At 41.6% G+C, this 27915-nt stretch overlaps 1 protein-coding gene across 1 annotated transcript in view; it reads right to left on the bottom strand.

Annotated features, from left to right (window-relative positions):
• KIAA1755 (KIAA1755 ortholog) overlaps positions 1-27915 on the bottom strand; it is a 986731-nt gene that overhangs the window by 428595 nt on the left and 530221 nt on the right. The window lies entirely within an intron of this gene.

Below are 27915 nucleotides of genomic sequence, written 5' to 3'. Positions count from 1 at the left end.
TGACATCTATGGGTTTTAGGCTACATGACCAAAGAGAAACACAGGGTGAAATGTTTGAATATATAGAGCAGTTATGTGTTTGTGGCTACATGATTAGACGGCAAAAACAAATAAATTAATGAATAAATTAAAAGCAGTTATGGAGTCCTGGCTACAGACATTTCTGGGAAGTTGCCTGCTCTGCATTCAGTGGAAACCCTGAATGTTGTTAGTATCTGCTGTTACACCATTAGTTACAAACACATGTAAACATAGTCATATTTCTCTGCAGCCCAACAAAAACTGATTCATTCATTTCAGGTTCTGATTTGAACCCAGGAAGTTTTCTGGAAGATTTTTCTTTTCCCACACATTCCATCAGAAAGAGTTGTGTACTTCTTACTTCTCCCACTTTCATGTATGTACCCTAGAAAACAGCTTCATTGCATCCCTCTTACCTCCCCTCATGTAGTTCAAAACCCCACTGAACACACACCCACAAGTGACACACCTACTCCATAAGTAAAAATGGGAAAAAAGGGTTGTGGATATATATATATATATATATATATATATATATATATATATATATATATATATATATATATATATATATATATATATATACATATATATATATAATGTGTGTGTGGGAGTGCTACAGAATCCTGAAAGCCCAAAATCCTGAACACCAAAATCCTGAGACCAAAATCCTGAAAGTTCAAAATCCTGAAAACTCAAAATCCTGAAAACACACAGGATACCAGCACTTATTATATTCCAGCACAAATGCATACAGAAAGAAATAAAGAACAAACCATATTACTCTTCTCCAAGTATAAGTAGGGGGGGCAAGCCCCCCCTGCACCCCACACCCCCTGCTACTTAAATATATCAACTCCGAGATTGCACTTAGTGTACTGAAGTGCAATCTTGGAGTTGTTATATTTAAGTAACAGGGTGTGGAGGGTGCTGCAGGGGGGCTTGCCCTCCTGTGTATATTTGAAGGGTAATATGTTTCTGTATGTACTTGTGCTGGAATATAGTAAGTGTTGGTATCCTGTGTATATTCAGGATTTTGAGTTTTCAGGATTTTGGTTTCAGGATTTTGGTCTTTCAGGATTCTGTAGCGCTCCCATAATATATATACGTGTGTGTGTGTGTGTGTGTGTGTGTGTGTGTGTGTGTGTGTGTGTGTGTGTGTGTGTGTGTGTGTATCTGTATATATATATATATATATATATATATATATATATATATATATATATATATATATATATATATATATATATATATATATATAAATATTCTGCTGGATCAACTTTCTCCTCTCTCTCTCTTTTTCTCTCTCCTTATTCAAGAATGCCATCTCACTTTCTGTCAAGTCACTCTGTTCATAGCATATTTCACTCTACCAAGAAGGACTTCACTGCCCCTTTAACTTACAAACTTTTGTTTTATTTATCCTCTCATTGCTTTTATGTTAGTTTCACTTCTCCTTTGTTAACTAACCCCACCTTCTTGTTTCCCAACACTCCTCTACTGCACCAGTGCCCTTTTAACTCTTGTGTTATCTCTGGGCCTGGCTGCTCCCTTGGAAATTCCTGTAGCACTTTTTTCCCATCATGCCCTGCTCTTCTCACTAATCTCACTCTAGATAAGCTGCTTTACAGTTTTGTACAGCATAAAGTAATGTCTTTTGGCTTTTCCCAGTTAGGGGTTGCTACAGTGGAACTCTGGTCCACTAATGATTGGCAGTGAATTTTTACGGTGCCAAATTGCCAGCCCAGCACCCAACCTTCAAAGAAGGCACACCCATTCACACATGCACCTACCTGCATGTCTTTATGCATTACTTGACCATGGGGAGGACATGCAGACTCCACACAGAAGGTGCTCCAGCCGAGAATCGAACAGGAGAACCTCTTGCTGTAAGGTGACAACGCTAACTGCTGCACCACCGCGGCCATCTATTATCTGTTATTCTACAGCACTGTTCAGAAAATCTCATCATGTCAGCACCAAACACATGCCAAATGCCTATGACATTTTTATAATAAATTCCTGCTAGGAAATTACATTTATAAAAAACAATAAAACAATAAAACAGGTAGTACATTAAAATACAGCTTGGCAGAATGTTTTAACAGGAAGGTAGTCTTGGTGGTGGGTTACTGAAGGTGGGTCCACTTGTGATAGTAAGTCACATGACTCAGTGTAAACCTTGTTAGCCACTTCAATGCCATAATGTTTGCACAATCCCCAGTGCAACAGTAATGCCACATTATTATGGCTTTCAGTATACAGTCTTTCTGCCATTAGTATATCACAAACAGCAACAATACATGCCACTGTTTCCACTGCTGTTTTACAAAACCAACATTTGTCTGTTTCTCTCACATGTTCAATGGACATCATAAACCAATGTGTACTTAGTCCACTATCTTGGGCCACCGCTATTAACCTTTTGTCTTTTGGTTTAAATTCGCCTCTCCTTAACCAATCTTGTGTTTGATCCTGATCAACATGAGGTTCTTCCAAGAGTTTTCTATACTTGCAACTACATTTATGCATTTTCCACATTTCTTGACTTCTCATCTGATCCTTCACCTTATATTCTTTCTTTTGTTTTTTTGTTTTTTGTTTTTTTTTGTTTTTTGGCACATTCAGTTGCTGGCTGATTTTTATCTATTTCTGGTTTGATTTCCATTCCTGCTTGACGCCAATATGCTTCTGCTAAACTAAGTAGGGGAAGTCATCTTAGACTTATTCTCCTCATGTTTCAAAACTTTCACTATGTTTGGGTCTTGTGAAGTCAGCAGATGTATGCAGTACCACTACTGCAGATCTATATATGTAATCAATTTTGAGGAGGCCCATACATCATTCAGAATGGGGAATATATAATCTTGGTATGCACTGATTTTTATAAATCATTTGATAAGCATGAAGCATCCATTTTGTTTTCCTCTCCAACCTTTTGGGGCCAGTCAATCACTCCAAAACTGTAAGTTAGGACAGCAAGAGCAAATTGGTTTGCAGCTTAGATTTTATTCCTAGATATTAATGCTGTTTTCAATATTAATTTAACTCTTCTAAAATATTCCTTACTAAGTTTTATTTGATTTGTTCATGTTTTATTCTTGATCCTTCATCAATTCCCAATTATTTATCAACTCCCTCTTGTTCAAGTTCTTTTATATCACATTCTTGTTCCAAACTAATGTTTTCTTGTTGCTGCAGCTTGCTTGTTTTAAAGGTTGCTTTTTCACATTTATCAAGACCAAATGATATTATTATATCATCTGAAAACATTTTGACCAGTTGCAGTTGTGCTTCCAGTTCCTCATCTGATGAACTATATTTTGGTGCCAAATTGTAGACATGACCTAATCTGTTAAGCAGACATCCTAATGGGTTAAGGGCAAGACAAAAGAGCAGTGGTGACAGAGAGTCACCCTGGAATACCCCCTTTGAATTTTTATCCCAGGAATAATAATTTGTCCTTTATCATGGCTTAACTGCAAAGTGGTTTGCCACTGTTTCATGGTCACTGTAATGTAATCAATTGGTGTCAGGTTATCTTATACATTTAGGCACTCTTTTATCCATGAATCCAGTATACTGTCAAATGCTTTTTTGTAACCTATCCATGCCATACTTAGATTCTTTCCTTTTTTTACAGTTCTCCATTATGACTTTATTTAACAACAAATGATCCTTTGTTCCATATGACTTTCTTTTATTACGCATTTGTTTTAATGTCATGATTGAGTTTTCTTCTAAATGACTCTGTCAGCATCAATTCCAGTGTAAAGTTTACACATCGTCGGAAGGCACGTTATTAGTCTATAGCTGTTACGATAGATTGCAGGTTCACTCTTAAGTAGGCACATTGTTTTCCTGTTGTTAACCAGGCTGGTGTCTGTTCAGGGTGTGCATATAAACAGCTTTTAGTCATGGCTAAATCGTCATGCAAAAATGTTAATACTTTTATCCAGAAGTTAGGTACTACATCTGGGCCTTGGGTTTTCCAATTAGGAGCTTTTCTTATCTTTGTTTCAATCTCTGTGGCTGTTTCTTCATTCTCATTCCATATCTTTTACATTTGAACCTCTTATTCTTTCTTTTACTTCCTCTATCCATTTAGCATATTTGTTATGTTCTACAGGATCTTCATAGATACTCCTCTAAAATGTAAATATTTCTTCTTTTTTTGGTGGTGTTTCAGTTCCTTTTTTCCTGTTTCCCAGTTCTATATAAAACTTTTTTTGGGTCATCAATAAATTGCTTATTTTGTACTTTTCCATTATATTTATCTATGTCTTCTAAATTGCTCTGCCTGTGCTGATATTTTTAGTTACTTATTTGCAATTGCACCATAGATCTTGATCTATTATACTGTGTGTTGCTTTAATCATGTATTTTTTGTTGATGTGTTCCCTTTTCTATATTATTATAACAGTGACACTTCTTTTCTTAATTGCTTTAGAGTTTTCTCTATTTGATGACATGCCATGATGGCATTTAATTTCTCCCCTTCCTTTGCCTTACTACCCTATGTTCTTGTGGCAAAACTTTATCTGCTATTAATAATATATCACATTTACTTCTGTTATATCATATGAATCTCTATGGACAGTGCTAATTACTGTGTTCATTTGTTTTATCAGACTTCTAACTTTTTAGGTTTTATTGACCTTTTGTAGTCTATTTCTTTCATTGATCTTAATATGTCCATCCATCCTATTAAATCAAGGAACTCTTCTCTTACATCATTTTCTTCTAAACTGAGGGCAGATTCTTTGTTCTGTATTTTCTGCTGGCATTCTACCGAAAGTTCCACAGCATCTTCTGTGACACATTCTCTTCAGTTTTATCCTGTGTCATCACTTGTTCTTTCATATGGGAACTCACTGGCCTATCACTCCACAACACTGACTCTGACGGAGTAGCCACAGTTTCCTGTTCCTTCCCTTGCTGTTCAATGACAACTGAACATTTGTACTGGTTTCCTATGGAAGGCTCCAAAGTATCTTCACATGGTAACTGATCAGATGTTTCCTGCTGTGATGTTATCTGAATTAAAATTTCTACACTAAATCCTTCACTTCGGAGGTAATCCATAACCTCCGTTTCTATTTCTTTAACTTCTCCATTACTAATCCTCTTTTCTACTTTTTCTCTTTGTTTTCTTATTTTTTGCATTGCAAAATTTTTCATGTCCGAATGCCTTTGCTTATATTTGTGTTCAAATATATTGGGTGCTGCTCTTTTTGTATTGATTAGTTTTGCTTTCTTCTTTGCATAAATATTGCACCGTATTAAATGTCTTTTTCTTTCTCATGTTCGTATTTCTTTTTCAGATGTCTCCTGCTCTTCCTGTATCTCCTTAATTGGGGGACTTGTTCCATCATGCTGTGATATAACCCGTGTTAAACTTTCTACACTAAATCCTTCACTTCACAAGTATTCCATAACTTCAGCTTCTATTTTTTAACTTCTACTTGACTAATCTTCTATCCTACATTCCCTCTTTGTGATCTTATTTTTTTTTTTATTGTGAAATTTGAAAAATCTGGATCGCTTTGCCTATAGTTCTCTTCAAATATCTTTGAGGCAGCCTTTTTTTGTGTTGATTAATTTGGCTTTCTCCTTTGCATAAATATTGCACCATATCAGATCTCTTTTTCTTTCCCATGTCCATATTTCTCTTTTATAGCTTTCAAAAGTCTCTTGATTTTGTTCTTTATATTTTTGCACTTCCACGGTCACTTCTTTTTCCAAACAGCCCAAGTTTTTTGGTCTATATAGTGTTTTTCATGGATCTTTTGTATTAATTAACACAAATTTGTATTTGAATCTTCTGACAGGTTTTCTTGTGGAAGGTTTTTTTTTTTCCTATAATTTCTCTCTTAATCGTTTCATATATCTTATGTCTGGAAATTCTGGGCTTCTTTCATAATAGTAACAAGACATAATTTCTTTTTTATCCTCAATAGTCCACTCTATTGTCTGTATGGAATGACTCTTTTCTGGCCTATCAGTTTTTGTGATTTTTGTGGACTACTGCTTCTTTCTACAACAGGGGAAGCACCTTCTACCTGGGCCTGGCCTAGCCCCATTGTAGGAATGTTTCCACGTCTTGAGGATTCTACACTGTCATTTCTTCCAGTCCTGGCACCAGTGTGCCTACCAGGATTGGGCACTTTTTAATCATGGGTCTTGTGCACCCAGCTATCTTTTTTATTTTTTAAACTACTTCTGTCCATGATATATGCTATATAAACTACAGTCTATATATCAGTGTTGTCTTGGTAAGATTTTTGTGAAAAACAGGGTTCACCACATGAAGGTACTCACCAAGACTTGAGGATAAATTCAGTTCCAGCAATACTGCTCTCCTTTACTTGCTGATTTATCATTCCTCCATTAGGACCCATAATATCTATCAATATCTAATATCTATATAACTGTATAGATATAGCTATAGCTAAAGCTATTATAGATATAGATATAGGGATTAACTTTATAATCTCAAAATACTGAAATCTCGAATTTCAGTATTTCGAGACCATAAAGTTGAACGTTGCAAATCCTGAAACCCCAAAACCACGAAACACAAAATCATGCACATAAACACACCATACACCACACAACACATACATCATCTAACGCAAACCACAACAAACAAAACACACAAAAACACAAACAAACCAACTTACAATACATATAAGCAGGAGGCAAGGCCCCCGGCACCCCCCTTACTTATGTATACTAACTCCGAGATCGCACAAACAGGAAAAGACAGCAAACTCACATCCTTTTATTTCACAGTCCCTCACACGCAGATACACACATCACACATATACAAACACCAACACATACAACACTTATACACTCATACTTTCACTTACCTACCCTAACCCAAACGTACAACTTTCAAACACATTCACATACATTCAAACTCCCACCCAAAACCTTTACAAAACACTTACTTACCTTAAATCACACCTACATCCAAATGCGACACCATACGCTATCCACGGAAAACACCAGATGTAATGAAGCGTAAAGCCAAAACCGTGAATTTAAGATATTCGAATTTGTGATTATGCACTTTCGCTATTTTAAAAATTCCACTTTATAGTCTCGAGATACTGAAATTTGAAATTCCAGCATTTCGAGATTATAAAGTGTAACCAATTACAGGTATAGATATAGATATAGATATATTTGTGACAAAGAGATATACCCCAGGATTCAGCAAGCAGCCATGCAGGAATAACTTATTCCTGCATGGCAGGGATCATTCCTGTGCAGCACGGCAGCGCTCCATGCATATTTATGAAGGCGTGCTGCCGTGCTGTAAAACGGACACTGTGCTGGGTATGAGTGCAGGGGGTGTATCTGAGAGCAGAGCTCTCACAATACATATGCCTCCTGCACTCCAGAATTGCCATTCAGCAATTATAAATGAGCATACCTGTCCAGATATTTTGCTCTAAGAAGTTGACAAGTATGCTCATTTATAATTGCCATTCAGCAATTATAAATGAGCATACCTGTCAATTACTTACAGCAAAATATCTGGACAAAGCCTAAAATGATGGGGGACAAATAGGGACAGATTTTAAATGTTTGTTGTTACAAACTGAGAAAGTTGATAGAATAATAGGTTTTACATTAGCATGAACTTTCTAAAGGACGTGGAGTCTTAAACTCAAGTGTTTGTCATTATTTAATTACTTAAATCCTCAGCTATTTGCCAGAAAGTGACACATATTAGGAGGAACACACCAAAAATAGGAGTCAAAAATCTGGACAGTCTGCGAAAACCTTTACACTTGAGAGGTATGCAAATGAGCAAGAATGCTCGTAACACCCACAACCCATCAGGGTAAGAAATCTGGACAAAGCCATAAGGGGCAGTCATCCCACAAAGCATAAAGTTGATAGAATAACAGGTTTAGCATTAGCAGGGATATTCAGAAGGGTACAAATAAAAAAACACAATAAATTATTATTTTTTTATAAATCCGATAAAGTTTAAGTGTAGAACAAAAAACAAACAAAAAAATCTGGAACAACTAATGAAAATAAATTAAACCGAACCAGAGCCACAAAATAATGACAAAACTTTTAATTCAACACATCCACAGTAAGCGCTTTCATCCAGCAAGGACTTCTTCAGACTGTATGATGTGTTACAAAAATACAATCATTAAATACACATGGTTTGAATGACAGGAAGGGGTTCATTGCTTTCCTTAAAAGGAAATAATTATGTCATGTGACATCACAGATCATGTGTATTTAATGATTGTATTTTTTGTAACACATTATACAGTCTGAAGAAGTCCTTGGTGGATGAAAGTGCTTACTGTTGTTGTGTTGAATTAAAAGTTTAGGTGTAGCTGCGTGGGTGTGCCCGTCACTGAGCTATGCTTAGTCCAACTTAAACAGCACCAGAAGTTAAATAGCAAGAGACATCCAGCATAAGCTGTACTGCAATAGTGTAGTGGTTAGAGCGTGTGCTTTGCAAGCAGCCATTCCTGGTTTGATCCCCACTGTGACCAATTTGCATTTTATATGTGAAAGCAGTACATAAACATATTTTTTATAATTATCTATGAAATAACATATATTTGTTAACCAGAGTACTGTAGTAGGTCCAGATGTGAGGTGTCAGTGTAATAAAGTTGTGAAACCCCCATATAAACACAAGTGCCCCATACAGTATAGTTACACAGGAATAAATGTAACGAAAGCACATTGGGGGATGGCAGGGACAGTAAACAGATTTATAATATCTAATGGATGATGAATCAATCCTATACAGCAGATAGTCTATAAAATAAAAAATAAGCAATGCTAAGCATTGCACAGCTTTGCTTACCAGGTGTAAGCATTGAGTAAATATGACTGCTAAGCAATGAGTAGCCCAGTTAAGTGGATTTGCCCATTGGTAAGCAATGCTGAACCTGCCCCTTTAAGCACTGCCAATCTTAGCTAAGCAGGTTTGACCATAGCTTAGTTTAGCTCAGCATATTCAAAACAGTCCAAATACAGCAAAGGGCAGGAAATCGGCCATATTTAAACCCTGCAGGGGGGAATATAGCTCCCAACTGGTTGCAGCTTCCCACTGTAGGCAGTATGGTAGGAGTTGGTGAGGGCATGCACTTTCCGGCACAGCGCTGGAGCATACAGGAGTCCAAGGTCATGGTAGGACTCCTGGTAAAGAACCATGATGAGAGACTGCTGCAGGGTCAGTACCAGGGCTCCCAATATAAAGTGGAAGCCTGGGACCATCTCCCCCTTGATCTCAGCAGTGCCACTGGTATCCCTCGGACTGGTCAGCAGGTCCGGCACCACTATGTTGACTTGAAGTGGAGAAAGAGGGGGGTCTTGGACCAGTGGGTCCAAGAAGCAAGGCAGAGGGGTGATGTCCCAGCATTGTGTAAGTATTCATATCAAGAACTGTTTACTAAAGTCCAGCCTGTGTATGTGATGGATATGTATGCCTAAATATTTCTTTATTCCCTTTACAGCTGCAGCTGAGCGGGCTGTGAATCAAGAAGCCCATGCTAGCTCCTGGTTGTAGTAGTTATACCAAATAAATATAAAGTATTAGAAAGTCAGCTGGCAGTATAACAATTGTGTATGGGTTGTACTGGATAAACCAGACAATATGACAGTAATAGTCCCATATAGGTCATATTTCAATAAAACCATAACTGCCTGGTAATAAAGTTCTCAATCCTGGACTGCTTGTGTTAATTTGGTATTGCATGGTATTTAGTGTTGCAGTCTCTGAATAGTAATGTTGTATTAACCACTGTTAACCACACTGTGCTACATAAAAAAAATATGTCTAGGAATGTCTGTATAAGACTGTTGTAAGTACAAGGTATGATTGTACAAACAAGAGAGACTTAGACATAAAACACTGAAGGAACAGACAGCAGTTTCTAAACAGCTCACTCAGATAAAACTCAGATTGTTGTATCTTTAGCACACACAGTCATGGTTTGAATCCTGTGAGTGGTAGTAGTAAGCTGTATGCATAATCATACCTCTCAGCTGTACAGAGCTTTGCACAATGTCCAGATAATTGGATCATATATTAGGCCTGTTCCTCTGTCTCCCTGGCAAATCACTGGGATGATCCAAGAATTGTAGTCAGTAAATAATGACATACATTTGATTTTCAGACCTCAAATCCTTCAGAAAATGTATATTAAAACACATCCTGTTACTCTAGCAACTCTCCAAATTTATAAGAGCAATATTCAGAATATGTCCCTATTTGTACCCCCATGTTGTCAAGCTTCGTCTAGAGTGTGTGTATTAAGAGATTGAGAGGTATGTGCATAATATTAACTAGGAATCTAGGAATATGTGTAGAAACAGTCAAGTAGTGTTAACAAACATTCCCCCCAAAGGTCTTTCAGATATGAAAACTGTAACTACCTGCCAATAAAGTTTTAAATCCTGGACCGGTAGTGTTTACTCTGGTATTGTATGGCCTGACATGAAGCATTCACCAACATCTATCAGAATAGTACTGTTGTGTCAACCACTTTTCTCACACTGTGCTACATAAAAATATGTCTAGGAATGTCTGTATAAGACTGTTGTAATTACAAGGTCAGATTGTACAACCAAGAGACACTTACAAAGAAAATACTGAAGGAACAGACAGTGGTGTCTAAACAGTTCACTGTGATGAAACAGAAATTGTATTTTTAGCACACACAGCCATGGTGTGAATCCTGGTAGTGGTAGTATGCTGTATGCATAAATCATACATCTTAACTGTACATATTTTCCAAGAATGTTAAGATATTTGGCTCATATTTTTGGAATGTTCCTCTTTTTTCCTGGTAAATCAGTGGGATGATCTCAGGATTGTAGTCACCAAATGATGACATACATGTGAGTGCCAGACTTCAAATTCTTCAGAAAATGTATATTAAAACAAATCCTGTTACTCTAGCAGCTGTCTAAAAGTTTATTAGAGCAATATTCAAAATATGTCCCTGTTTGTACCCCCATGTTGTCAAGCTTTGTCCAGATGCTGTGCATTAAAAGATTGAGAGGTATATGCATAATTACAACTAAGAATCTGGGAATATGTGTAGAAACAGTCAGGCAGTGTTAACAAACATTCCCTCCACAGGCCTACCAGGTAAGGCAAGTAGAATTTAGCTATAAGACAGCTGAAGTATACACTGTGTACAAACATACCACTGCCCAAACCAAGGCCATAGGGTATTGCAATAATACCTGTAGAGCAATGATAATTAAAGTAGTGAGTACTGCAAGGATATATAAGTTGTTAATTGACACTCCCCCCCAACATATCTACAACAATAATCTAAACACACACATCAATGGGTATGTTTACACCAAACCTACTGTTGGGACATATGTCATATTGTTCAATAAATATTTAAATGTGTTTCTGTTAATGTTCCATGTTGAAATGCTATCATTGGTGACCTGTTGCTATTAATGTAACTTGTATGCCATTGTAGTGGCCACTGTGGTTCCATATATGCATGTGTTCTGTTTGCTGAGCAACTGTTCCAAATCTGGTGTTTGGGGTTAATGAGAATATCTGTGCATGCTGTTATAACTAATCCTGGATTGTGTTGACTATTACTAACCCACATATGTTCTAAACCTGCAAGACCATAGTATGTTTGGGAAGGCCGGTCCCAACGGACCCACCTCTCCCACCTTATCTGGTCATGGCACCGGGCCCCAGCACGTCTGGGACCCACCCCGGGACCTCCTCATCCACTGGTCCTGCACCACCTTTGGGTGAAACCTCAAGGGATGGGTCTTGTCCCCCCTGGAGTGGGCATGGACAGAATCCTGTCACCCAAAATCAGGTCTGGAGTCTGGTGTGTAGGGAGCTCTGCAGAGAATTGGGAGATCTTCTACACCAGCTTGAGGGCCATGTGGCACAATTGGAGGGTCAGCCTGCCCCTTCTGCTCAGCCCCCAGCACAGCCACCTTTGGGGCCGTGAAGGTGCAGTGGTGACTGCCCATGGGTGGGGAACCTCAGTCCCACTGTTACCATTTGGGGGTTCATGGGCTTCTGATTTCCAAACACCCCTCCCCGTCCAAGGTTTATAGGTTCATAGATTAGTACTAGGCTAAGTGCCCTTGTGGGCCATTTTAAGCCTAGCCAATTACCCCATACGAGAATCAAACCCTGCAACTTGTGTCTGTAAGGTAAACACCTTAACCATTATTCCAACCTCCTACCCCCACATGTGTCATATACCACCCTTGTATGCTGTCTTGTCTGTCTTCCGACCCAACCTACCTCCCCAAATATACCTACTACCCTTCCCCAATATCCCACTCTCACCTTAAAAAAGGGCAGTGTTCCCAAAAAAAAAATTCACCCCATACATAACTGTCCATTTCGCACACTGGGCACATGTAATCTGGTCTAATTGGCTTCACAACACATTGTTATTGTCCTCACCCCTCTGTTAGGGGTTTGAGTGTCCAAATATACCTCCAAATTCAGTATATATGCACAGCTGTTGCTGTAGAAGAAATGGACAGCTATGGACCTTCCCTACACCCATCCTGCACATCCCAAGCTACTTTCCCTATTGTCTTTCCCTCTTTGTGCCCCCTTTTTCACCACTGTCCTATCACCCCTTTTTTCTTTTCTTTTAAATAAATTATCGTGGGGGTAAGCAGGAGTAAGCACTTTTAAGCAGTAATAAGTGGGATTAAGCCTGTTTGCATGGTGCTAAGCAATGCCTACACAGATTAAGCACTTTTCAGGCTAAATGTCTGCAAGCATATTTAACTGGAAGTTAGCATTGCTTACCGTTGTGTGAGAAAACAGTACACATATCCACAGCTCAGATGGCTTAGTGGTAAATTGCTGTGGCTATAATGTGCAGGCTCCTGGGTTTGAGACTGGTAAGGGCTGATTATTTTGTTGCTGGGCAGAACAAGGGCTGTTGGATATAGAGTGATTAAGGCACTTTTAAGCAGTTATAAGCGGGTTTGCACAACAGTAAGCGATGCTAACTTCTGGTTAAATATGCTTACAGTTAGCCTCAAAAGTGCTTAATCTGTGTAGGCATTGCTTAGTGCCATGCAAACAGGCTTAATCCCACTTACTACTGCTTAAATTGCTTGCTCCCGCTTACCCCTGCACTAATTTCTTTAAAAGAAAAGAAAAATGGGGTGATAGGAAAGTGGTGAAAAAGGGGGCACAAAGAGGGAAAGACAATAGGGAAAGTAGCTTGGGATGTGCAGGATAGGAGTAGGAAATGTCCATAGCTGTCCATTTTTTTTCTACAGCAACAGCTGTGCATATATAATGAATTTGGAGGTATATTTGGTCACTCAAACCCCTGACAGAGTGATGAGGACAGCAATAATGTGTTGTGAAGCCAGTTAGACCAGATTACATGTGTCCATTGGACACATGTGTGAAATGGGCAGTTATGTATGGGGCAAAATGCTTTTTTGGGAACAGATTGCCTTTTTTTTAAAGGTGAGAGTGGGTTGTTGGGGAAGGATAGTAGGTATATTTGGGGAGGTAGGTTGGGTTGCAAGACAGACAAGACAGCATACAAGGGGGTATATGACATGTGTGGGGGTAAACACCTTGGACGGGGAGGGGTGTTTGGAAATCGGAAACCCATGAGCCCCTAAATGGAAACAATGGGACTGAGGTCCCCACCCATGGGCAGTCACCATTGCACCTTCATGGCCTCGATGGTGGCTGTGCTGGGGGCTGAGCAGGAGGGGCAGGCTGACCCTCTAATTGCACCATGCAGCCCTCAAGCTGGCATAGCAGATCTCCACACTCCCTTTGGAGCTTGCTACGCACCAATCCCCAGACCTGATTTTGGGTGACAGGATCCTGTCTTCTCCTGCTTCCAGGGGTGGGACCAGTCACATCCTGTGAGGTGGCTCCACCTGAAGGTGGTGCAGGACCAGTGAATGAGGATGTCCTGAAGTGGTTCCTAGACATGCTGTGGCCCAGTGCCATGGCCAGATGAGGTGAGAGAGGTGGGTCCGCTGGGACCAGCTTTCCAAAACATGCTATGGTGTTGCAGTTTTAGAACATATGTGGGTTAGTAATAGTCAACACAATCCAGGATTAGTTATAACAGCATGCATAGATATTCTGATTAACTCAAAACACCAAATTTGGAACAGTTGCATAGCAAACAGAACACACACAGATATGGAACCACAGTGGCCATTACAACAGCAGGCTGGTTACATTGATAGCAACAGGCCACCAATGATAGTGTTTCAACATGGAACATCAATAGAAACACATTTCAATATTTGTTGAACAATAGGACATATGTCCCAACAGTAGGTGTGGTGCATACATACCCATTCATTTGTGTGTTCAGATTATTGTTGCAGATATGTGGTGGGGGAGAGTTGTCAATTAACAACTTATATATCCTTGTAGTATGAGGTCCTCTGACCTTTTTTCCTGTTTATGTCTTCCAGGTACTATGTCAAGGGAATGCCTGCCTGCTTTCACAGCAGAAGAAAACAATACGATTATACATTGTTTGGTACTCCATCATGCCATCTTATTTGGTGCAGGGCTCTTGATCTGCAGGAGAGAGCCACCCTGTGGAACGAGCTCATCCACAGGGTGAACGATGTTGGCCTGCATAACCGCAGTTATGAGCAGGTGCAGCATTGGACTACCAACCTGATCCGCCATGCCTGTCAGTGTGCTGCTGCTGTTAGGAGGGACCAGCTAGCCACAGGTGGGGGTCATGCCATCCCGCTCCCACTGACACATGCTGAGGAGCTCCTCGCCAGCCTTGGGGCACCCACCCACCAGCCAAGCCAGCAACTTGCAGACAGCATTGTGGAGGCGTGTGCCACCCACACAATGGAAGAGGATCATCCAGGTAAGGCCCCAGGGCATATTAGTAGACCACTGTTGCTTATCCATCTTCATCTGTAAAGTATCTACATGCATATAGGTTCATAGGTTCATAGGTTCATACTAGGCTATCTGCCCTAGGGCATTTATAAGCCTAGCCAGAGTGTGTTTGGCTTTCGCCACCCATTTTAAATTAATTTTGCTATGCCCTTTTTCGAGGTTAGTATACTGTGCCTCTGTCTAACAGTGACACAGAAGTGATACCAGGGGTAAACCTACGATCTCCCATCCACTCATCAAGATTCCTCTTGAAGAGAGTCAATGAGGGACTCTGCCTAACCTGGACTGGGATTTTATTCCAGAGTGAAGGGAGCCTCTGGGTTATGAATCTGTCCCTCCAGCATGTCCTATTTATTTCAGTGCTGAGGTTCAAGCCTCTCGAGTGCATAGCTCGATGGGATTTGGATTTTCTGAGATGCAGCATGTCCATTAATTCCGGGTCGGACATGGCTTTATAAGTCAGGCACAGATTGCCTCTGAGCAGGTGGTATGCCACTGAGTAGAGCTGGAGTTTCTTTAAACGGGCAGAATATGGCATCTGTTTGAGCCCTTTGATCCTCTTGGTGAGGTACTTTTGGGGTCTTTCCAGTTGCTGCAGGTGTATGGTAAGGTACATCCCAAAAGGGGCATTGTACTCAATTATGGGTCTGATGAGGGATGAGTAAAGAGACACGATGACCTCCCCTGATCTAGATGTGAATCCCTTCATGATTAGGTGGGCTATAGAAAATGTTTTTCTAACCACTTTGGCCACATGGTTGTCAAATGAGAGATTGCTATCAACTTGGGTCCCCAGGCCCCTAATTACTTCTTCTGTACTTAATGGATTACCACCTATGTGGTAATTTGTGGGCACTTTGTTTTTGCCAAAGGGGATGACTATACACTTTTTGGCATTTAGCTTGAGGCCATGGCTCTGGCACCAGTTGTCTGTTTCTATGAGACCCTTTTGGAGGATGCTTGTGTCGGCTGGAGAGTCGATTATGGTGCCAAGTTTGCAGTCATCTGTGAACTTGGTCAGCCACAGACCTTCCGTGTTGGCCTGTACCTCCGAGAAATATATACCAAACAAGAGAGATCCCAGGACTGAGCCTTGTGGGACGCCACTTATAACTGGTTTGGAGTCTGACATGGCGCCAGCAATTCTAACCATGTGGGTTCTGTCCTTGAGCCAGTTTGCAACCCATCTAGTGACATAGGGGTTTATATTTAAGCTGGTGAGCTTATCTATAATGCCTGAGTGGGGTATTGTATCGAAGGCTTTTGCGAGGTCCAGGTAGGCTGTATGGACCACCTTCCCCTCGTCAATGGCCTTGGTGACTGTTTCAAAGAAATTGACCAGGTTTAAGAGGCAGGATCTCCCATTAACAAAGCCGAACTGGGTAGGATCCAGTGTCTGTAGGTCCCCAATATCTTTATTTATGAGGTCCATGATGATTTTTTCCATAGCTTTGCAGACCAAGCTAGTCAGGCTTATGGGGCGATAGTTTCCAGGATCCGTTGAGGCACCACCTTTGTGGAGAGGGACCACAGTTGCTGTACGCCACTCTTTAGGTACATATCCTGTAGTAAGGCTGAGATTGAACAGTAGTTTTATGTTTGGGTTTAGCTCTTCTTGGAGTTCATGTAGGACGCAGCCTGGGACACCGTCTGGTCCCATTGATGCTGTGTTTTTTGCTTTGGAGAGGGCGTCTCTTACCTGAGCATCTGAGATGTCAGGGGGGCAGCACTCTGTTTGGATAGATATTTGCCATTTTGATGGGGAGGAGGGGAGATGTTTGCGCTGAACCTGTCAGCTAGGATGTTGGCAATGTCTGTGGGTTTGGTGTATTTTTTGTCATTTTGGACTAATTCTGAGCATATATGGGAATTCCCACCCAGGTTCCTAACATAACTAAAGAAAGCCTTGTGATTATCCTTAGTGTCCTGTGCAATTTTTTTTTTTTTTTATATGTCAGATAAGTCTGTTGCTGCAGTGTAGTAATGAACAGATGTGCATAATCTCTAGTATTGTAGGTTTGTACTGTTGATGTACTGAAATGCTGCTCCCACCCTATACCAATGCCACAGGTGTGGCTACTGACATTATGTCTCTCACACAGCTATGTAGGTCCCTCTGGTATACATCTGGGCATCAGCCTGTAGCTGGTGAGTATGGAGTTGTTTAGTTCAGGTTTGCCAATACACCAGCCATGTTATGGCCATAGTATTTGCCAGGCACACATTTAACACACCTACCCATAATGCATGCTGTACATGTTCACTCATTGTTGCTAACTGCACTGCATCACAGTGGTCACCATGGTGACATATCTAAAGGGTATGTAAGAGTCCTGCATTATACCCAAGAACCTGTCAGTGCAAGATGCGTGGACAGAGATGAACATAATGGTGGGACAAATTCCCTACAGTAGGGACATGTCTGAAACATTACCCTTATACAGTGGCTACAACACTGTATACACCACTATTACAATGGCAACTGCCCCTGATGTAAACAACTGCAAATCAAAATACCACATTCCATACCTTTTACAATCTGTAATGTGATCCTAACATGAGCAATGAATGTGTAATAAGGAATCCTATGTTAGGGCAACAAATATGAGGAATACATAGCTTAACAAACACTGGAAGTATATGTGTGCACACACTCCAAATAACATATTGTGGAAGCAGCTTGTGAGGTATTGATAGAATTCACTCTTCTTGAGTACACACCTTACACCAAGTACAGGACCTCAATGTCACACCAAGTGATGGTCTGCTGTCCAAGAAGTATGTCCATGACATTTGCCCACTCACCAGCAACAGAGGCAGCCGTGGCTTGCACACATCTTACAAATAATGGACTGAATCCCATATCTGAAAGGTAGCATTCAGGAGTGGGAGAAGTAGCCTTATCTCACCATTGCATATACCATGGCAAACAGGGCAGACAGGCATGTATGTGTGTATGAAGTATGGGACAGCATCAGTTTAGAAAATAAACAGATGCCCATCCAAGACAGATAACAACACATGTAGCAAACTGGTCATGGAGGCTGCTCAGACACATGCAGCAACACTGAGGGACTTGCAGGAATGTCTAGCAAGTACTGCCTGTGCAGTACCTGTGTCAACAATCACCTGGAATTTGCATACGTGTGGCCTATGGGTTAGGGTATTCAGATGGAAGAGTTGTTCTACAGGAAACATCATCCAGGGCTCTCTACAGGTAGCATATGCATAACATCAAGTATCCCAAAGGCATGTGTTGCAATGTGTAATGGTATACTGAGACCAAGGCTGAAACCTACAGACAGTATTAATAAAGATACATGTGGTGTACAGGCAACACCTCACCCCACCTCAGGCCCACTATTCCCATTTTTTTCTTGCTGGTGCCAGTGTACACCTTTAGGTTTGCTGTTCATTAGTAAGAAGTAGGCCTGTAGACATGGCATTCTGAATTTGGAACACTGCAATATAACACTCATGTGTGGCCCATAGTTGTCAAGCATCTGCAATATGGTTGAGGAGGGTGTCATCCTGAAACACAGCAGTGAACTGAAGCATACATCCAAAGCTCCCTAGGAATGGCTGTATCTGAACACATTCAAGGTCATGAATTGTGCCATACATAACCCTGACTCCACAGCAATAGTGAAGGCACTGTGTGACCTCCAAGGGCTATGCACATGAGCTGACCTTGCAGCCTGGCAGAGTTTGGGGACATTTGTAGGGCGGCATGACCAAATAATGGCAAGTGAGGATGGGCCATGCTAGTATACCCTTTCCTGGAATAGTGACTGCTGTAGTTCACTTAACAGGTGCTGCAACAAACCATTGTGTTCAGGGTATGCACACTTATGCAACCCACATATTGTATGCATCTCATTCAGCATCTGCACGATTGACACATTTGTTTGATACTGCATTTGATTGTACAGGTCATATGTCACATATCAGTGTAATGTTAACATATGCAGTATTGTGGCCCCATTGCATATCATGGAAGAGGCTGGCATGTCAACAAGGGTGTGTACATGCCTTATATGCACATTAAGCTTTGAAGGTTGCCAGTGTAATTGGATTTTATTGCTCATACATGCACTGCTGATGAGATCTGCAAATCAGAGGTCAGGCATTAACTATTGACATCTGTCCTCATATCATCCCAGGTATGTGTCAAACACATAGGGGCTTTGAGCAACAGAGAAAACATAACTGCCACACATATACGCATTCAGCAATGGTGTGTATACTCGTGAGGTATGGTGCACAGTACATGCCAGGGTGCTGTACAAGTACACATCAATACTGTGTACATGGGTGCAGTGTGTTCCAGGGAAGGGTCATCACCTACTAACACAATTCATGCATCACAGAGATGTATAATGTTGGTAACAAGGACTGAGTATAGCTGCAGTGCATGATGTTGAGTGCCATATGTCATGCATTTTGACTGTTGGGTAACGAGAGGTCTGTGTAATATATTTGTGCCACCTCACCTGTGTGTGTGTATGTGTGTGTGTGTGTGTGTGTGTGTGTGTGTGTGTGTGTGTGTGTGCGTGTGCGTGTGTGTGAGTGTGTGTGTGTGTGTGTGTGTGTGTGTGTGTGTGTGTGTGTGTATGTGTGTGAGTGTGTGAGTGTGTGTAGAGGTAAGCAGTAACGTACAGGTCTTAAATCACATTTTATGTTTTCCCCTCACAGGTGGTGAGGTGAGTCAGGGTCCCTCCAGCAGGCAAACTGATGTTAGTGTCCATACAGACTCTGACAATGATGATAGGTATGGTGAGGCACAGGCAGAGTTGTCAGGGGGTGAAGCTGTGCCATCGGTTGACATCCCACTTTTATCCACCCCATGTCCACACACAGTCACAATGCCCATACATACTCCATCACCAGTGGCCATAGATGAGGGACAGTTGGCAGGTGGTGGCATGAGACAGAACAGTGCGGGGACTATGGAAAGTGTGTCTGTACACAGCAGACATAGCCGGATAACCGGTGAGGTACCACACAGGCAGATGTACAAGGGTGCTCATAGGATGGCTGAGGCACAGGCACATATGGAGCGGTAAACCAGACAGAGTCTGAGGCTCCAGAGGGCTACTCATTCTGCTGTACTTGACAACATCCATGATCTTGCAGATGCCCACGGTTATTTTGCAGAAGTCCTTGATAGATGGTTGGGTGAGATGGTGGGAATCCTTGACTGTGTGGTGTCTGTGTTGGAGCATGTGGTGTGAGTAGGGTGTCATCCATGTGGACATAGGTCAGCAACAGCAAAAGGTGAAGGTCTACGTGGATGTGCAACAACTCACAGCCAATCCTGTAGTGGCAGTACCAGTATCAGCACTGCAAGGGGGGGTGCTGACCACACCACAATGCAGCAGGGCACGTGCACATGGTCCTGGCCAGTCCCAACAGAGACACAGATCCAGCGAACAATTGTCATCATCAGGGGAGAGTACCATATCTGGGCTTCTACCTGGTAGTGCCAGTGGAACCCCTGGCAGTCACAGTTCCCATGTCCATGGCCAGAGACGGCGAACTGTACACCCTGCCATGTACGGTCTGCAGCTGTACAACAAACTCCCATATAGGGCAGCCACATGGCAGAACTGTGTGCATACATGCACAGAAACATCACCAACACAGCTAGGGTATGCACAGAGACATCACCAACACAGCTAGGGCACATCCATACCTACACACACAACATTAGCACAGCCCAATTGTTAAAGAACCTCCTAACACACACACATGATGTCAACCAAATGGCTCAGCCTAGGCCTCTGCAAACCCACCACACATCCTGTGCATATTATGATACCTGTGCCACATCCCTGTCATCCATACCATTGATGCAGGGACACGCTAATATGTTTCTGATGCACAGGGTGAATGTACTAAGGTTTAGCAATGTAATGCTGTTTAATGTGTTTTCAGCTGGAATGTTTAATGCTTACATGTCAGGGTGTGTAGCTGTCCAGCCATGATGCATTATAGCTGTTATTAAGACTGACTGATTGTGGTCTCCATAATGTATTCTGTTTGTGTTGTAGGTGTCTATGTGTCAGCAGGTTGTTGGTCTGCTGTCCTTTCCTATAAGGGATATGGCACTTTGGTGACACAATGACTGTGTCATATCCTAGGTATAGCTGAACACAAGTAACAGGTCTGTATAACAGTTACTGCATTTGTCGCATGGCTGACAGGTCTGAGGGGTGTATACAGGTGAGTGCATGGTTGCTGATGTCAGCAGCTCTTCTGCAGCGGACAATGGTAAGAGTACTGGGTGGCACACACCAAATGTTTGTGAATAACACACATACACACAGGCTTTGGTGCTGATGCAATACACAGAGAATACTGTACACATGGATGTACTTAATTTTGCAGTGAACTCATTTTGGCTTATGTAATTCCACCAAGACCAAATAGCCAAAACATCACATCAGTAAATAATCAGTCTGCCAGTTCAATGTCATCAATGATGGTACTGGCCAGGTATATGTCCTCTTCCCCAATGCAGTGCAATCCTGGAGTTGGTAAACATAGGTATGCTGGTGTGGGGTGGCATAGAACCACACATAGTGTGATTAAGAAATACTTAACCTGTTAACATAAACTGTAAAGTATAACAGCAAACTAAGCGGGGGGATACGCACAATAACCCAAATGTGGGTGGCTGTGCCCACAACAACCACACCCAACTATATATACCAACTCTAGTATCGTTTTACAGCTGTACAGTGGGGAAGAGGGCATTTACACATCCACTACTAGTTTTTGATGGAATGAATTTTCACAAGATGATTCTTCTGAAAGGTTACCTTTTGCCAGGTCATTCTCAGACATATGATCTCCTGGGATATAATTTCAACAAACTGAAGTAGATCCCTTCACATACACACACACTTACTTTGGAACACTGAGAGTAGAACCCCTACCTAGGTACTTATTGCTACTAATGTGTTTGGCCTTAATTGCACACACCACAGAGCTTTTATGATGAGGTGTGTCCCGAGTTTCCAGTTAAGTGAAGAACATTGCCAGGCCTTGTACAGTATGGTAATGGGAGATGTACTGGGTGTTAATGAACAATACATAGTATGACATACTGTCATATACACATTGACAAACACATACAGTCATAGACACATTTGACAGACCTGGGTTTATTAGTGCTAACTACCTTGCTAGCGAGTCCATACTGTTAGGGAGTTTTTGCACACAGCACATGCATCATTGGGCTGGATAGTGTAATCATTTACCTGTATGGTTGATGGTGACAGCAGTCCTCATCCAGTGAACCTTGGGACATGTACTGGGAGCATCATGGTGTAAAGACAGCATACTCAGCACACACACACACCCCACATTGTATATTGTACTCACTGAAACCCATGATAATGCTCTGACATACTCACAATCACACATTGATCAGGACTACAATGCTAACCCTTATCTATCTAATCAGTGCTACTACAGGGATATGCATTTATTGCATATGCAACAGGGATAGTAGAGTGAGGGTTTGTCATGGCTCTCCTAATGTCAGCAACATCACCATCCCTTACTATGGCAAGGTTTATTGTATTTGGAGAATGTGGCCTCAAAATGCTGTCTCATACAAATATGCACAGTCAGACACAATTGCACACACACACACACACACACACACACACACACACACACACACACACATACCCACATTTGCTAGGACTCAGAGGGTAACCCACGCCTATCTACCCATTTGTAGACCAGTGTTATGCTGGTACTGCAAGCTCCAGTTAGCCCATAGGGTGAAGAGTGTAACAAGTTACATTTAATGTGGATTACAGCAGCAGCCATTTCTAAGTATAGCAATGGGGGATGTAATGGTTGAAAAGGCCCTCAGACAATTTTCAACTACAAGTTTACAAACACACAGACACTGTTATACTCAATAATGTACACACACATTTCTCAGTACTGAGGTCAATAGGTGTTAGTGTTCCTAGGTGTGTACCAACCTAATGTCTATGGAGAGGTGACAGTATGGCATGTGAGTACACTGTTACCATGCCACCTGACATTTGTCAGTAGGCCATTTATCAACTGATGCAACATGAGTGATCCCCAGGGTAACAATTACAGTCAACATCCACTCCTCTGGTTTTCTCTTTCAGAGGGCCAGTGAGGTGCTCCAACTGACATGTATGCAAGATATATTGCATAACATGGCCAGTGTCTGGGTTAGGGACCTGTACCCAAACATGGACTGTCGACTGTGGTAGTCTGTTTGAGGTATCCATGGCATGTGGTACATACAGAGTGGGGTTTTCTAGCTATGGCATTCACAAGACAGCTGGGCAAACATGTAAGTTTCAGTCAATCAGAGATTGCCTGTAAGCAGCCAAGATGAATACCTGACATCTGCACATCTGTACAGAGGACAGACAGAAAGTAGCCAGCTAACAGGTCATGCATTAGGATTAATATTGTGACAGAGACATCTGAAACTGACAGATATGCCATTACTACATGACAGCAGTCCACAATGACATGTCCTAAAACATAGTAGTCTAGAGTTAATATCAACATATCAGATCAATATCCAATAGGAGATGTATAAAAACATACAGGTAAACACCAAGAACACAATAGTTGGTATAAAGAGTCCAGCTTTGCATGCAGGGTGGCTATGGTTACAGTACTACAATCTGCAATCTACTCTTACTTGGAAAAACACTATTAAAAATGGTAATGTAATGATAGAATACATGCATGTGTGACTGCATATAACCTGGGATACTACCCAAGTATGAAACGTATGCAAAAAGAAAACATTGTGGCACTACCCATGTATATCCAGGTCTTCTAGACAGTATACTTACACCCCTTGCTGCTGTAATGACAGCATATAGAAGCATGTTATGTACATGGAAATAGATACATTAATTAAAGATGTCATTACCCTGCTATTTTATCAGACGTGAATGTGATCAATGGTTACCAGGTCTGAGCTATGCTTAGCAGGTGTAAGCATTACTTAAATGTAAATGCTAAGCAGATTTGCGCACATGTAAGCGAAACATACATGGTGTAAACGCCTATACGGTTAATCATATGTTAGCAGCACTTACCGTCATGCAAACCTGTGGAAACTCGCTGCACAAAATTGCCTTAACCACTCTGTATCCAACAGTCCTTGTTCTGCCTCACAACAAAATAAACAGCCCTTGCAGGTCTTGAACCCAAGACCCTGTACACTATAGTCACATCAGTTAACCATTAACCCATCTGAGCTGTGAAGATGTCTGCTCTTTTTCAAATATATCATTCAGTACACATACTGAATAGTAGTGAAAAACTGCTCTGACTACTACAATTGTTTAGTACTTGTAAGTGAAACAGGTGTTGAATCAGACATGTTCTTGTATGCAAATATACACATAGATTAATAGGTTCATAGGTTCATAGGTTGGTACTAGGCTATCAGCCCTAGGGCCTATACAAGCCTAGCCATAACAATTCCCTGGCTATTTCTTCCCACATTATTTACTTTCCTGGACCCCTGTCTAGCAGGGCGACTGACGTGATCCCTGGGGTGAATTTCCTTTCTCCCATCCAATCGTCAAGGTTCCTCTTGAAGAGGTCCAAAGAGGCACTCTGCTTGACATGTATGGGCAATCTATTCCAGAGTCTGGGGAGTCTCTGGGTCAGGAACCTATCCCTCCAGCATGTTTTGTTTATTGTGATGACAAGGTTTAGATCCCTGGAGCATGTAGCTCTAAGGGATTGGGATTTCTTTAAGTGTAGCATGTCCAACAGCTGTGGGTTTGACATGGCCTTGTATGTTAAGCAGAGATCACCTCTGAGTAGACGATATGCGACAGAGTATAGCTGGAGTTTTTTAAGGCGGTCAGCGTAGGGCATCTGCGTTAGGCCTGTGATTCTTTTAGTGAGGTATTTCTGAGGCCTTTCCAGTTGTTGCAGATGTCTTGAGAGGTACATACCAAATGGGGTGTTGTATTCTATAATGGGTCTAATGAGGGATGAGTACAGTGGGACAATGACCTCCTTTTTTCTGGATGAAAAGCCCTTCGTGATGAGGTGTGCCACATAGAAGGATTTCCTGACTGTTGTGGCGATGTGGTTATCGAAGGTGAGACCACTGTCCACCTGTGTCCCTAAGTCTCTTATCACACTTATTGTGTTTAGTGTACTGCCACCTATATGGTAATTCATGGATACATGTTTTTTCCCAAAGGGGATAACAATACATTTCTTGGCATTGAGCTTGAGCCCATGGCTCTGGCACCAAGCATCTGTTTCTGTAAGGCCCTTTTGTAGAGTATCCACATCATTTGGGGATTCAATAATGGCTCCCAGTTTGCAGTCATCTGCAAACTTTGTTAGCCAGAGTCCGTTAGTGTTGACCTGTACTTCAGAGAAGTAGATGCCAAACAAGAGTGGCCCCAGGACTGAACCCAGAGGTACTCCACTTGTCACTTGTCTGGAGCTGGATTTGGAGTCGGCTACTTTTACAGTGTGGGTTCTATCAGTAAGCCATTTAGCAACCCATTGGGTGACATAGGGATTAATGCCCAACTTAGTAAGTTTATCTATGATTCCAGAGTGGGGGATGGTGTCAAAGGCCTTGGCAAGGTCTAGATAGGCTGTGTGGACCACCTTATCCTTGTCCATGGCTCTGGAGACTGATTCAAAGAAGTCAATCAGGTTCAGGAGACAAGATCTGCCCTTCACAAACCCAAACTGGGTGGGGTCCAGTGTTTGAAGGTTGCCAATGTCTTTGTTTATAAGTTCCATGATAATACGCTCCATGGCCTTGCAGATAAGGCTTGTCAGACTGATGGGACGGTAGTTTCCGGGATCCAAGGTGGATCCCCCTTGTGGATTGGGATAATTGTAGCTCTGCGCCACTCAGTGGGCACGAAACCTGAGGTGAGGCTATGATTAAACATGACACTTAGGTGAGGTGCCAGTTCATATTGTAGTTCATGTAGTACACAGCCCGGGATGTCATCTGGTCCCATGGATGCTGTATTCTTGGCTTTAGAGAGTGCGTTTTGTACCTGTGTGGCCGTTATTACTGGAATTTGGCAATCTTCCGGTATTGAGATGGGCCATTTAGGGGGTGAGAGGGGGGTGAAGTTGGCACTGAATCGATCTGCCAGGATATTGACAATATCCGTTGGATCAGTATACTTAATGCCATTCTGTTTTAGCTCAGAGCAGATCTAAGCATTGCCATTTAGATTCTTGACATAGTTATAGAATACTTTGTGGTTGTTTTTGGAATCTTTGGCAATTTTATTTTCATAACTAGCTTTGGAGGATTTTATGAGGCATCTCAGTTTCTTACTGAGGCTAGTAAGGGAGTTTTTTGCATCCTGGGATTTTCCTCTTTTCTGCAAAAGTTTCTTCCTTTTGTTGTAAAGTTTGTTTATGGCAGGGGATCACCAGATTGGCTTCCTTTTTTTGGATGAGAGCATTTAAGTTCTATTTGGGATGGCACGATTCATGCATGAGTGGATGTGCTCGTACAGTGCCTTAGTGTAGGATTCAGCAGTTGAACTTTCAGTTCCCGTCTGCATGGGTGTCATGAAGTTTGTCACTTCTGACTTGAGTAGCATGAAGTTGGCTTTGTAGAAGTTTTTTATGGTGGTTTCTTTACTGGGGGGTGGGGGTGGGATGTGGATGTTAGGGGTGATTAGCTTATGGTCAGACCTGACTAACGAGGGGGTGACCATAGGTATGGAGCATTGATTTACCATGTTGGTAATGACCAGGTCTAGGATATTGGAGCCCCTGGTGGGACTATGGATTAGTTGATCCAGGGCGTTGGAATTTATGAATTCCAAGAACCGTTGCGCAAAGGTGTTGGGACATGAGTAGTTTTCCCAGTTAATGGTAGGGTACTTAAAATCACCCAGTATTAGGGTGTTTGGTTCTATCTTAATATTTACCAGTATGTTTAGAAAGGTGTAGTGAGAATCTTGGGGTATGGTGGGGATCTGTAGCAAGCTACAATTTGGATTGCAGTCTTACCTAGTGTTAGTTGCACTTGGAGAATTTCAGACACATTGTGTTGGCCAACTAGCCTGGTGGTGTGAATATCCTTGGTGAATATTGACACTCCTCCACCTTTAGTTTTTCGGTCCTGGTTTGGTGGCCGAAAAGTGTGGTAAGAGTTGTAGCCTGGTATTGCAGGGGTGCTCTCTGGAGCCTTGAACCAGGTCTCAGTTACTGCACAAATATCGATGTTCTCCATATTAGGAGTGCCTCGAGAGTGCATTTTGAAGTTTAGACTTCTAGCATTGAGTAGCATTACCTTCAGATTTTGCATGCTTGTACCTGTTACGGTGGTGGTTTTGTCCTTTGAAGTTTGCCTAAAAAAGGCACTATAAGGGTGGCAGGAGCCTTAGCCAGTAACCTGAATCCCAGGGGCGACAGGTGCAGACCATCTCTGGCAAAGCATCGTGGTCTGTCAATCATGTCATCCCAGGCAGACAGATACTGGATCCCCTTTGAATGACACCATAAGCTTAGCCAATTGTTGAAGTCAGTCATTTTATCCTTATATTGTGGTATCATTCTGGGCGAAGGCAGGATGCTACTCAGGGCTAGGGTCATACCTGCCTGGGCCACATGATCCGAGAGCTCTTCCATGTCTCTTTTCATGTAGTCCAGGGAGGTACGTCTCAAGTCATTCACTCCAACATGGACAATGGCAGAGCCATATTTGTACTTGTTGTGGAGTGACTTGAGTGCATGCGTTATGTGGCGGATCCTGGTACCCGACAGGCAGCTGACTGTAATTTTCTCCTTATTCAATGTGGTGGGGTACATCTGAGAAGGTATACACAACACTCGTGTTTACATATAAAAGTATATATATATATATATATATATATATATACACACATATATATATACATACATATATATATATATATATATATATA

The sequence above is a fragment of the Protopterus annectens genome, chromosome 12.part0 (assembly GCF_019279795.1).
Source record: "Protopterus annectens isolate FY-2018-M chromosome 12.part0, PAN1.0, whole genome shotgun sequence".
Taxonomy (NCBI): domain Eukaryota; kingdom Metazoa; phylum Chordata; order Ceratodontiformes; family Protopteridae; genus Protopterus; species Protopterus annectens.
This window is presented reverse-complemented; position numbering and strand designations above follow the sequence as displayed.